Raw genomic sequence first — 14217 nt, 5'->3', positions numbered from 1 at the left:
AGTTAATAAGCTGTGAATATGAGTATACATAAATTATTTAGCATGATCTTAATAGAACTGTATTAATACCAAATATCCTAATTTTGATGAATTTAAAATAGGAAAATTTTTTATTGACAAATACATTTAGTAACTTCAGGTACTTCTTTCTTAGGATCTGCATTTGAATTGAAGGGTAATCAAAAGAGCTCACTTAAAAGTCAGATGATTCAGGTTAATTGTTATTAATTTTCTATATTCATATTTAAATGATGATCACATAACAGAAGTCCTGTTTTGCACATTGATTAAAATAGAAAATAATGTTCTGAATGGAATTTACTATTATTAGAAGATGAAATGAGATCATCTCATATGAGATAGAACATAATGAGCAGAGTATTTGAAAGAGAGCTACATCTGCTTTTCAGAGTTTACAAAATTATCAGTGAGTAGAATTATACCTTGTTTAAGAGAAGGAAGAGCCAGCTAAGCTCTTACTATCACAGCAGATGTAATAAGAGCTTTCTAAACTTCCACCTTCAAACAGAATAGTGGTAGATAAGGCACATTTTAAGGAAAGTCTTGATTTCTTGTGAATCATAAGTACTTCCATAATCAGAGCTAGTTAACAATATCTATTAACAAGTATTATTTTTGACATTTTCACATCTATGATGGTATAGGGACTGAAAATACTTTGCCCTTTACTGTCACATGGACCAAAAAATGCTAGATAAAAAAAAAAAAAGATGAAAATTCAAAGTAAGCAAACTTCATATTCAGAATTGAAATTTATAATGTGAGCCAGCTTTTTCTCTAACCTAATCTTTTACTTCAAGCTACAAACTCATTGTCTAAACAAACTCCTGGCATTCTTCTCTTGAGTGCATGTTATTTGCTTTCAGATGTAGCAATAATGCCTTTCAGTTTAAGTGAAAGTGCCTGGTATATTAAAGTTTAGAAAAGTAAAATGAATTCCCTTTCTGAATTTTCCTTAATTTTATTGACAATTCTCGTGCCAGGTGGCCAGAAATTACATATGTAAAAATACCACAGAACTGAAAATGTCAGTTCTGGCAGAATGTCTTTCCTTGACAGGAAAGGCATATTAGAGAAGGGAACTTTTGAAAATGTTGTAGAGACCTAATAGGAACAATGGTGATGAACTAGATGTGAATATAAAAGGACAAAGATGCCAAAGATGACCACAAGGTTTCTTTCTCATTTACTCAATTGAAAAATGATGAATATAGGGAAGACAGAGGAGAGACTGGTTTTTAAAAATTTTGAATATGCTGAATTTGAGGCATTCCAGATTTTTATGGAGTATTTAGGTGCAAGGTTATTCAGCAGTTGAAAAAAAAAATGAGTATAGAACTCAAGAGGGAAAGCTGGAGTATTTATTAGATTACTGAAAACTGTGATTTTTCTGTCTATGGGATATGCAAGTCTATCTACTTAAGGTTTCAGAGTCATTGAATATAAATCGTATTAAATAGAGCAGTGGATGAAATCTCCTAGAGAGAGCCTGTGGGCTGAAGCAAGAAGACAGTCAGATGTGTTACACTGAGAAAACCGTTAGCTGAGAAAGTCATCAGAGAGCTAAGAAGAGAACGAGGAAAAGAATGGAGACTTGGAAGTCAAGGGGGAAATAATTTTAAGAAGAAATAAATAGCCAAAAGGATCAGATGGTTCATGAAACCAAATGAAATGAAAAATAAGTTATGCCCTAAGTTTGGGGAAATTAGTTACCTTAATGATACACTAAATTAAATTTTCTTGCCTCAAATGGAATGACTTTCCATCCATCATTAGAGTGCCAAATTCTCAGACCACACATAAAGTTTAACTTCCACCCTATTTAACTCTTTTGACTCACCCCACAGTGTTCTGTGCCTAAATGCACTTATTGGACTTACAGAGTCAATGATGACATTGCTAACAGGATTATTGGCTGTAGTTAAGTATGAACTTCGCAGCTACCTATTTATTTTAAAATTCCAATCCTAAGGAATTTAAATCAGAATATTTCATTTTAATTGCCTGTATATAAAAACATATATTCTAAATTGGACTTTGTATCCAAAGTATATAGAATCTATTAGGATTGAACAAAATTAACATTAAAATCCTTAGGGTTATTTGACTTATATATATTTGTTTAAAAACCCAAAACACTCTGAAAATATTTTATTTTTTATTCAAATGTAATCAATATACAGTGTTATATTAGTTTCAGGTGTACAATATAATTATTCAACAATTCTGTGTTTTTCTCAGTGCTCATCAAGATGAATGTATTTTTTTATACCACTTAGCTATATCACTCATTCTCCCCACTTCCCCTCTGACAACCACCAGTTTGTTCTCTATATTTGAGAGTATGTTTGTGTTTTTCTTTGTTTTTTCATTTCTTTTGTTTCTTAAATTCCCGAGTAAAATAATTTAACATTTGTCTTTCTCTAATTTATTTCGCTAGGCGTTATATAGCTTAGGTCCACCCATGTTGTTGTAAAAGGTAAGATTTCATTCTTTTTCTATGGCTAATTAATATTCCATTGTATAAATACAGTATATTTTCTTTATCCACTCATCTATTAATGGACACTTGGGCTGCTTCCATATGTTGGCTATTGTAAATAGTGTAGCAGTAAACATAGAGGTGCATATATCTTTTCAAATTAGTGTTTTCATTTTCTTCATTTTCAAATACGTAATAGTGAAATTACTGGATCATATGGTAATTCCATTGTTAATTTTTTTGAGAACCTCCTAATGTTCTCCACAGTGGCTGTACCAGTTTTCTTTCCCACCTACAGTACGCAAAAATTCCTTTTCGTCCACATCCTCCTCAACACTTATTTCTTGTGTTTTTTATTTTACCCACTGGACGGGTGTAAAGTAATATCTCATTGTGTATTTAATTTGCATTTCCCTGATGATTAATGATTTTGAGCATATTTTTTTGTGTGTCTCTTGGCCATCAGTATATCTTCTATGGAAACACTGTCTATGCAGATCCTCTATCATTTTTAATATTTGGGTTTTTGGTGTTGAATTCTATCAATTCTTTATTTATTTTGGATATTAACCCCTTATTGGATATATCATTTGTGGGTATCTTCCCCCATTTAGTAATTTGCCTTTTCATTTTGTTGATGGTTTCTTTGCTGTGCAAAAGCTTTTTATTTGGTATAGTCCCAATAGCTTAATTTCAATTTTGTTTCCCTTGCCTGAGGAGACATATCTAAAGAAATGTTTCTAGGATCAATGTCAAATAAATGGCTGCCTATCTTTTCTTCTAAGAATTTTATGGTTCCAGGACTCACATTTAGGGCTTTAATCCATTTTTAGTTTACTTTTGTGTATGATGTAAGAAAGTGGTCCAGTTTCATTCTTTTACACATAGTTGTCCAGTTTCCTAACAATAGTTATTGAAGAGAGTGTTTTTCCATTGTGTATTCTTGTCTATTTTGTCATAGATTAATTGACTATGAAAGTGTGGTTTTATGTCTGGACTCTGTTCTATTGATCTGTGTGTGTGTTTGTGTGTCCGTACCATACTGTTTTGATTAGTACAGCTTTTTAGTATATCTTGAAATCTGGGATTGTGCTGCCTCAGGTTTTGTTCTTCTTTTTTAAAACTGCTTTGGCTATTTGGTGTATTTTGTGATTCCATAACAAATTTTAGAATAATTTTTTCTAGTTCTGTGAAAAATGCTGTTGGTATTTTGATAGTGATTTCATTTAATCTGTAGTACAGTCATTTCAAACAATATTTATTCTTCCAAATCATGAGAATGGAATCTGTTTCCATTTGTTTGTGTTGACTTCAACTCCTTTCACTGACAATTTATACTTTTCAGAATACAGATCCTTTACCTTCTTGGTTAAGTTTATTTCCCTTTTGGTGCAGTTGTAAATTAGAGTTTTCTTAGTTTCTCATTCTGCTACTTCATCATTAGTGTACAACTGACTTCTATATATTAATTTTCTATCCTGTGAGCTTACCGAATTCATGTATCAGTTCTAACAGTTTTTTGATGGAGTCTTTATATCTATATCTGAATAATGCCTTTTACAAATAATGAATTTACTTCTTCCTTACTGACCTGGATGCCTTTTATTTCTTTTTCTTGTCTGATTGCTGTGGTTAGGTCATGGATCCAGTACTATGTTGAACAAAAGTGATGAGAGTGGACATCCTTGCCTTGTTCCTCATCTTAGAGGAAAAGCTCTCAGTTTTTTACCATTGAGTATGATGTTATCGGTGGGTTTTTCATTTATGGCTTTTATTATGTTGAGGTATGTTCTCCCTAAACCTACTTTGAGGATTTTTTTTTATTAAGAATGGATATTATACTTTGTCCAATCCTTTTTCTGCATCCATTGATATGATCATATGGTTTTATCCTTTTTCTTGTTAATGTGATATATCACATTGATTCATCTGTGACTATTGAAGCATCCTTGCATCCTCAGAACAATCCCACTTGCTTGTGGTGAGTGATTTTTTTAATGTGTTGTTGGATTCAGTTTACTAATATTTTGTTGAGAAATTTTGCATCTATGTTCATCAGAGATATTGGCCAGTAGTTTTCTTTTTCTGTAGTACCTTTTTCTGGTTTGGGTATCAGTAATGCTGGCCTCATAGAATGGATTTGGAAGATTTAATTTTTCTTTTATGTATTTTTAAAAATAATTTGAGAAGCCTAGTTATTAACTTTTCTTTAAATTGGTCAAATTCACCCGTGAAGCCATCTGTCATGGACTTTTCTTTGTAGGGAGCTTTTGATTACTGATACAGTTCTATTTTGGGTAATCGGACTGTTCAAATTTTCCGTTTCTTCCTGCTTTAGTTTTAGCAGGTTACGTGTTTCTAGGAACTTATCCATTTCTTCTAGGTGGTCCAATTTGCTGGCATATAATTTTTCAGAATATTATCTTACAATCACTTATATTTCTGTGGTGTTGATTGTTATTTTCCTCCATTTCTGATTCTACTTGTTTGAGTCCTTTCTTTTCTAATTTTAAGGAGTCTGGCTAAAGGTTTCTCAATTGTGCTCTTTTCAAAGAATCAGCTCCTAATTTCCTTGATCTAGTCTATTATTATTATTATTATTATTACTATTATTTGATCTCTGTTTCATTTATTTCTGCTCTAATCTTCATGATTTTCTTCTTTCTAATGATTTTGGGCTTTCTCTATTCTTCTTTTTCTACCTCTTTCAGGTGTAAAGTTAGACTTTTTATTTCCTGCTTCTTGAAGTAGCCCTATATTGCTATAATTTTCCCTCTTAGAACCACTTTTGCTGCATTCTAAAGATTTTGGGCTAATTTGTTCTTATTTTCATTTGTCTCCATGTAGTTTTTGATTTCCTCTTGGATTTCTTGGTTGACTCATTCATTGTTTAGTATCATGTTCCTTAACCTCCATGTATTTGTGTTCTCAGATTTTTTCTTGTGATTTATGTCTAGTTTTATACCATTGTGTGTGAAAAATAGCCAGGATATGATTTCAGTTTCTTTTTTAATTTATTGAAACTTGTTTTGTGACTAAATATGTGGTCAATTCTGGAAAATATTCTATGTGCATTTGGAAAGATTGTATATTCTATTGCTTTTAGATGGAATATTCTGAATATATCTGTTAGGTCTTTTGATTAGAGCATTTAGTCCATTTACATTCAAAGTAATTATTGATGGGTATGTATTTATTTCCATTTTGTTACTTGTTTTACAGTTGTTTTTTTGTACTTCTTCTCTGTCACTTTCTTCTCTTACTCTTTTTTCCTTATTGTTTGTTGGCTGTTTCTAGTGATATGTTTGTATTTCTTTCTTTTAAATTTTGTATGTATATTGCAGGTTTCTGATTTGTGGTTACCATTAGGCTCATATATAATATCTTATGTGTATAGCAGTTTATAGTAAGTTGATGATTGCTTAAATTTGAACCTACTATAAAAGCACTAAATTTTAACCATCCCCCATGTTTTATGTGTGTGAAGTCATACTTTAAATCCTTTTATTTTGTGAATCCCTTGACTGATTTTTATAGATATAATTGATTTTACTGCTTTTGTGCTTTCATCTCCATACTGGTCTAATATGTGATTAATCTATTACTTTTATTATATTTATATTTACTTGTGAAATTTTTCCTTTCCTAATTTCTTACTCCTGATTATGGTCTTTTCACTCAAAGAATTTCCTTATAAGGCTGGTTTAGTGGAGATTAATTCCATTAACTTTTGTTTGGGAAAATCTATATTTCCTTCTATTCTACATGATAGCCTTGCTGGATAGAATATTCTTGGTTACAGGTTTTTTCCCTTCACAACTTTAAATATATCATGCCGCTGCCTTCTGCCCTGCAAAATTTCTGCTGAAAAATCAGCTGATAGCCTTATGGGTTTCTCTTGTGTATAACTGTTTTCTTTCTTCTTTCTGATTTTAAGATTCTCTCTTTATCACTACATTTTGTCATTTTAAATATTAGGTGTCTTTATGTGAACTTTCTTGGGTTGATTTGTTGGGGGCTCTCTGTGCTTCCTGGATCTAAATGTCTGTTTCCTTCCCCAGGTTAGGGAAGTTTTTAGCTATTATTTCCTCAAACAAATTTTCTGTCCCATTTCATCTCTCTTCTTCTGGGATCCCTATAATGTGAATGATATTAACTTTATGATTTCACTACGTTGCCCTATCCTATTCTCAATTTTTATTTTTCTTTTTTTCCTTATTGTTGTTCTGCTTGTTTGCTTTCCATTACTGTTTTCCAGCTCACTTATTTGTTCTTCTGAATCCTCTGATCTCCTTTTGATTCTCTCTAGTATATTTTTAATTTCTGTTACTGAGTTCTTCATGTCTGATTGGTTCTTTTTTTATATTTTCTGTCTCTTCGTTAAAGGTCTCACTGAGATCCTCCAATTTTTTCTCAAGTCCCAGAAAATCTTTATGATTATTACTTTGGGTCCTCTATCAGGATATTGCTTATCTCCATTTCATTTAGCTTTTGCTGAGGTTTTGTTCTGTTCTTTCATTTGAGATACATTTCTCTGTCACCTCATTTTATCTGTTTGTATTTATTTCTGTATTTTAGGAAGTCAAATAATGCCAGTTATGCCTCCTGATCTTAAAAGTAGTGGCCTCATAAAGAAGTGATACTGTGGTGCCCTGTAGCACAATACCCTCTGTTCACTAGAATCTGACACTTTATTGGTGTCTCCAGTGTGGATTGTGTGTGCTTTATTGTTGTAGCTTAGCTTCACTTACCTTCAATTCAGTTGGCTCCAATGGCCCACTCTGCCTGTTATCATCTGGGTTTAGCACCCAGCTCCTTCCTCAAGTGTGTAGATATCTAGGCTGTGCAGGGTAGGGGAGAGAAGTGGCACCAGCCAGCTCTTTTGTTCTTAGAGAAGTCTTCTACAGCTCCCTGCCTCTTCAACACATGCTCTCAGATTAGTAAATAAATCTCCTTCATGTATATCCCAGGCACCTTTCAAACTGCTGCTCCAGTGCTGTATCTCAGAGGGGTTGTTTGCTCTGCTTTCTCTTTGAGGGTGGAGAGTCGGTTTCCTATGGCACTCCCAGCTCTCTCAGAGCTAAGCCTGCTGATTTTTTAAAGTACCTGGAGCTAAACCCCATTAGTTGTAAAAATGCACAAAGTGAGGTCCCACTGATTTTCAAAGCCAAATGTTATGGAGACTTGTCTTCCCAGCTCATGCCACTCCCATGTCTGGGGTACCTGGCATAAGGTCTGCTTCTCTCCCTTCTGTGTGTTTGGAGTGTCCCTCCCATTTGTAGTTAGTCTTGCTGGGAGCTTGGTTTCTGACTGTATCTCTTCCCCTCCTCCCCTTTGAATGTGGACTTCTGTCTTGATTAACTGTGGAAAGTCTGTTTCGCCAGTCTTGGGAGCATGTTCTGGGTTGGTTGCACTAATGTGGCTGTTATCTAAGTGTGTCTGTGGGACAAGAGGACTTAGCTTCTCCTACTCTGCCATCTTCACCAGCAGTCCTAGAAAGTAGTTTAAAATAATAATGAAACACTTAAATCTAACTCAATTACTAAAATGCTAAAATACCTATTTACATGATTAAAGTATAATGCTGATTATGTTTGCATTTATTTGAAAATCTATATCATTATAGTCTCAGTAAAGACATTTACCTTTTACTTTGTTTTATCAGCCATTTTTACCTCTTCAACTAAACTCTTATTTTACCTAGTGAGAGGACTCATGTCTGACTCATTGCTGAGTTTCTCATATTGCTTTACTTCCAGACCCCAAATCCAAAGATGAGATATAGTAAATATTTTCTCAATATATCATATCAACAGAAATGATATACCACACTTGGTTTGATGAGATTAATTTTAGGTACTGCTTCAATAACAGCTAACACTGTATTTTGTAGTTATTAAAATTATTTTTTTAATCTAATTTTCTCATTATGTCATTGGCTGATTATTAGATTGGTTAGGGTATGATACTAACATGATTTACTAAGGGTTTGACTTTTCTATGGGACTTTTAGTTGTCTTTCTCAGAGCCACGAATTCACTTTTAGCTTCAGACACATTTGCAGCTATGCGAAAACTAAGGGGCAATAGATAGGCTTAAGTGGGAAAATCATTTCAAATCCATTTATACCCCTGGAAAATGAGTTCAAAGGATATTATCTATTCTGTCTGGATCACTAAGACATTTATTCTTAATGGAAAGCACATTATTTTTGTGCTGCCCTGAGATCTGAATCTCCTGTATTGATGACCTTCCAATATTGACCTGTTAAGTTCTGCACACCAGTGTACCTTCCTATGAGCTGTTATAAGCAGAGTGCTCAGAAATATAATCAGCTCACACTTAAGGAATATAAGCTTGTCTCAGGAGGACTTTTAAAAGACATGTTTATTTCTAAAGCTTATGATTTTAAACCAAAATAGCCATTTCCATTCTGTATAGGAAAGAACACATGCAGGTAATTTAAAAATCCAACATACCCTACTGTTTCTTTTTTTAAAAAATATTAATTTATTTGTTTTGAGAGAGAGAAAGCACAATCAGGGGTAGGGCAGAGAGAGAGATGGAGAAAGAGAATCCCTGGCAGGCTCCATGCTCAGCCTGGATGGAGCCATGAGGGCCTTGCTCCCATGACCGTGAGATCATGACCTGAGCCAAAATCAAGAGTGGATGCTTAACTGATTGAAACACCCAGGAACCCAATTTCCTACTGTTTCTTGATTCAATTTAATGTTTATAGCTAGTTATGTTTAAGTATTTCAAGAAAATTATTTTATAAATGAAACAAATTAGTAGATAGGATGCAAATTTTTTTATTAAAAATAAGTTTTAATGTATATTCAAAACAAGCTAAAAATTAGTGAATATGAGAGAACAGAGCTTGAAAATATTATAGTTATTCACTTTTACTAGTACTAGTACTATAAAGACCTCTCAGTGTCAAAGGAGTACAGTATACCAGCCATTCAGTTTGTGGCTTTGCTCAAGTCTAAAACTGAAAATCTAATTGTTGACGTAAAGTGCTATAACACTGTATTTTAAAGTGGTTAAAATTTTAGAAAACCTCATTTTTTTTAATGAAGTAAGTATTCTTATGTTTTAGGATAAGAAGGTATTAAAATTCAGTGTTCTCATTACTTTCCTCTTTTCCTGAAATTAGTATATAAATTAGTTAATATTATTCAACTAACTGGGGTGCCTGGGTGGCTTAGTCGGTTAAGCGTCCGACTTTCGCTTAGGTCATGATCTTGCGGTTCGTGGGTTCGAGCCCCGTGTCGGGCTCTGTGCTGACTGCCAGCTCAGAGCCTGGAACCTGTTTCAGAGTCTGTGGCTCCCTCTCTCTCTGACCCTCCCCTGTTCATGCTGTCTCTCTCTCTCTCTCTCTCTCTCTCTTCCCTAGAAATTAAAAAATATATATATTATTCAACTAACTAAAATGATAACAATTCATTAATATTACTGCAAATTTGTTTAAAATAGGTAAATTTTCTCAACATTTAGTCTTCTAAAAGCAGTTCTAGAACTTACAAACGATTTAACAACAGTATTACTGGAATAACATTAATATTCATTGCCCACCAAAATTAAAGCAAGTATATTTCTGAAATTAAAAAAGATAAAAAAAAATGTCAGTTTGTTTGCTAGGATAACCAAATCAAGACGAAAATCTTTTCCTTTATACAAGAAGTGAGCTCCATGCAGACAAGGATTGTTTGCTTTGATCCCTGCAATATCCTCAGCAACAGTAACACTGCTTATATATATAAGTAATTGATCAATTTGATCTGAATTGTTAAGTGAATGATACATAAATCTAATAGTCAGGGGACCGACTCCTATTTATAAATCAAAATAATTGTGCTATAAAAAGAAAAAAGAGTAAAGTCAGACTACAGAGTAAACTGTTTGATATCATTTTGTACAACTGGCCAATATTCTATACAATACCCAAAGCCATGTGCCATTACTAGAGTATCTTGAGGTCCTCTCAGTGTTCTGCTTTCTCTAATTCTTTTTTTTAAATTTTGAATATTTATTTATTTTTGAGACAGAGAGACAGAGCATAAATGGGAGACAGACAGAGAGACAGGTAACACAGAATTGGAACCAGGCTCCAGGCTCTGAGCTGTCAGCAGCACAGAGCCTGAAATAGGGCTCGAACCCACAGACCATGAGATTATGACCTGAGCCGAAGTCAGATGCTTAACTGACTGAGCCACCCAGGTGCCCCTATCTCTAATTCTTAATATATAGACATCAAAATTTGGACCAAATGAAGATATGTGTGAATGAGCACAAAGCTAATAACAAAACCATATATATATGACTAGTTGAGCTAAATTCAGAGTTTTAGAACAAAGCAACTTCAAACAAACAAACAAACTACTTAGTGTGAAAAACCAGTAATGTGGAAGATTGCAGCCAACTTGCAATTCGTCAGGAGAAAACTTTGGCCCAGTATTTCCACAGTCATTTATATCCTGAGATAGGTTTGCCTAATTTATTCATGGATGCTCCATCTGTTTAGTGTGGAGAGAGCACAGAAAAATATGTTTATAGGTGTCCTTTAAGTCCAATCTGACGAGTCTCAACGCAAGAAAGTACTATGCCTGAATTCACTATGGTATGTGAAATGCTGTTTATAAAATAAAGTTCAAGATTTTATCTTGAAGAATCTGGGTCAGACCTCTAGCCTTAAGTTTTGGACAGATCAGGCATAATTATGTTTTCTCAAACTAAAAATTACTACTGAGTTAAATTGAAAGTATATGAGTTTAGAAAACTAAAGTCTGGGTCATTTAAAAACTATTGAACTTATTTATTTATATAACTTCAACCCTTAAAATATTTGGCATGCCCTATTAGAGATTTGTAAGAGATTATAATTAATAATATTTAAAATACAATTAAAATTACTGTCAACTTCTAAGAGAAAATATAGGCAGTAATCTCTTGGACATTGTCCTTGGCAATATTTTCTATATATGTCTCCTCAACAAACAGGAAACAAAACCAAAAATAAACTATTTGGATCACACCAAAATAAAGCACTTTTGTACAGCAAAGAAAACCATCAACAAAACAAAAAAGCAGCCTACTAAATAGGAAAAGATATTTGCAAATGAAAAATCCCATAACGGGTTAATATCCAATATATAAAAATTTCCTCAACTCAACACCAAAAACCAAAATAATCTGATTAAAAAGTGGGCAGAGCATTTGAATAGACATTTTTCCAAAGAAGACGTACAGATAGAAGACACATGGAAATATGCTCAATATTACTAATCATCAGGGAATGCAAATCAATACCACAATGAGATACCACCTCACACCTGTCAGGATGACTAGAAATACGAGTGTTGGCCAGGATATAGAAGAAAAGGGAACCCTTGTACATACATAGTTTCTGGGAATGTGAACTGGTGCAACCACTATGAGAAATAGTGTGGATGTTCCTGAAAATTTTAAGACAGAACTACTGTATGATTCAGCAATTTCACTAGTGGTTAGTTACCCAAAGACAATAAAACACTAGTTTGAAAAGATATATGTACTGTTGTGCTTATTGCAGCATTATTTACTACAGCCAAGATAAGGAAACAGCCTAAGTGTGGGCGTGTGTGTGTGTGTGTGTGTGTGTGTGTGTGTATTATTGTGGAATTTTCATCAGCCAAAAAAAGGAATGAGGAATTAGACCTGGGTGGTCCAGTGGGTTAAGTGTTCCACTCTTGATTTTGATTTTGGGTCAGGTCTTGATCCCAGGGTCATGGGATGAACCCCCCATGTCAGACTCTGTGCTGAGTGTGGAGCCTGCTTAAGATTATTTCTCTCCTTCTGCACCTCTCTCCTGCTCATGCTCTCTCTGCCTCTTAAAAAAAATGAGATCTTGCCATTTATGACAACATGGATGGACTAGAGGGTATTCGCTAAGAATATAGACACAGAAAGACAAATACCATATGATTTATATGTGGAGTGTGAAAAAATAAAGTAAGCAGACAAACAAAAGCGGAAACAAACTCATAAATACAGAGAACAAACTGGTGGTTGTGTCAGAGGAGGGTGGTGGAGGGTGGATGAAATACGTGAAGGGAACTAAGAAGTACAAATTGAAGTTATAAAATAAGTTATGGGGATGAAAAGTACAGCACATATAGTCCCTAATATTGTAAAAACCAACGGTGACAGATAGTAACTGTACTTATCTTGGTGAGCATTACCTAATAATGGAAATGTCTAATTATTATATTCTACACCTGAAATTAATATAACACTGTGTGTCAGCTATACTTCAATAATAAAAATTTTTAAAAAATTGTCAGCATCAGAACACTAAACTCTGACCTTATACAGTTGGAGTTCAAGATAAGGTGTTTGGTGTTAGTTTGGTAAAATAAAGAGATATTATTCTTTTTATCTGTTTATTTATTTATTTATTTATTTATTTTGAGAGAGAGAGAGCACCAGAGCACACCAGCAGGGAAGAGACAGAGGGAGAGGGAGAAAGAGAGAATCCCAAGCAGGCTCTGCCAACTTGGGGGTCAACCTTATGAACCATGAGATCATGATCTCAAACTAGGAGTTGGATGTTTAACCAACTGAGCCACCCAGGTGCCCCAGGAGATATTACTTTAAACGTTTTTCATGTATCTCCCTACTGCTTTTTGATGCATAGGCCTTGCCAGGCTGCGCAGAGAGACCAAGAATTTGGTCATCATGGACTAACACAATTTTCCTGATTTAGCTTGAATATATAACACTGCCACATTTGAAGAGGTTGATCTGTGATTTGAAATGACCAATATTTCTGTAGGGTTTATATTTAGGTGAAATACATGCAAATGATTTGTGGTGCTTCCTTGCTCTTATTTTATAATGCTCTTATTTTATAAGGAAATGTATGTTATGTTTCTTTTTCAGTTATCTAAAAAAAATAGCTATCCTAAATGTAAGTGAAAATAGTCTAGATGAATTATTAAAGAACCAAACTACATCCCAAACCCATATGAACATGAGGAATGATCCTATTATCTTTTTTTTTCTTTGTCATTTTTACTCTGGCTTTTCCAGCTGAAATTTCATCTCTTGTTCATGTATTAAAGAAGTCACAACTTCTGCAGTTTCTTAGATTTCAAGGAGTCTGTTTATAGTCTCTTATCTGTTTTACAAGACAAGATTTTGTCTATAATTTTTCTACTGTAGATTTTTATCTGCCTTTATTTTTCATATCATTCTCTCTCTTGTGCCTTTTAAAATTATTTTTGGTTTTGGTTTTGGTTACAATCAATTTTCTTCCTGAGCATCATTCAGTGGAGGTTATTTTTAACGTGGCCCAGCAATTTTGTAAATACAACATGGAGAGATGACCTGGTGGGGTATTAGGTTATTGACTGGACCTTCTTAGGGCTCCACCATGCAAGGAGACCACCTCTTCTCTTGACAAATGGGTTCCCTGGGCTAACAGTGAATCATGCATTACATTTCACCATCCTTGAGCATTGCATGTTACTTTTCTCTAATGCGCAATTCATGTGTTCTCCAAACACAGAAGTGACACATTGAATGACTAAGTTGTATCGCAGAGGCCATGAATGTAGCTTTTCTCATCTGGCTCTGCCCTCCCTGCAGCCCTTTGAGGAGACACTCACCTGCCCAAACACTTTGATCTTGTCTTTCCAGACAAGGGGCACTGGCTGGGCACAGAAGGTTAC

This window comes from Crocuta crocuta, unplaced genomic scaffold (genome assembly GCF_008692635.1).
Source record: "Crocuta crocuta isolate KB4526 unplaced genomic scaffold, BGI_CrCroc_1.0 scaffold518, whole genome shotgun sequence".
Classification (NCBI taxonomy): Eukaryota; Metazoa; Chordata; class Mammalia; order Carnivora; family Hyaenidae; genus Crocuta; species Crocuta crocuta.
Note: the sequence above shows the minus strand (reverse complement) of the source record.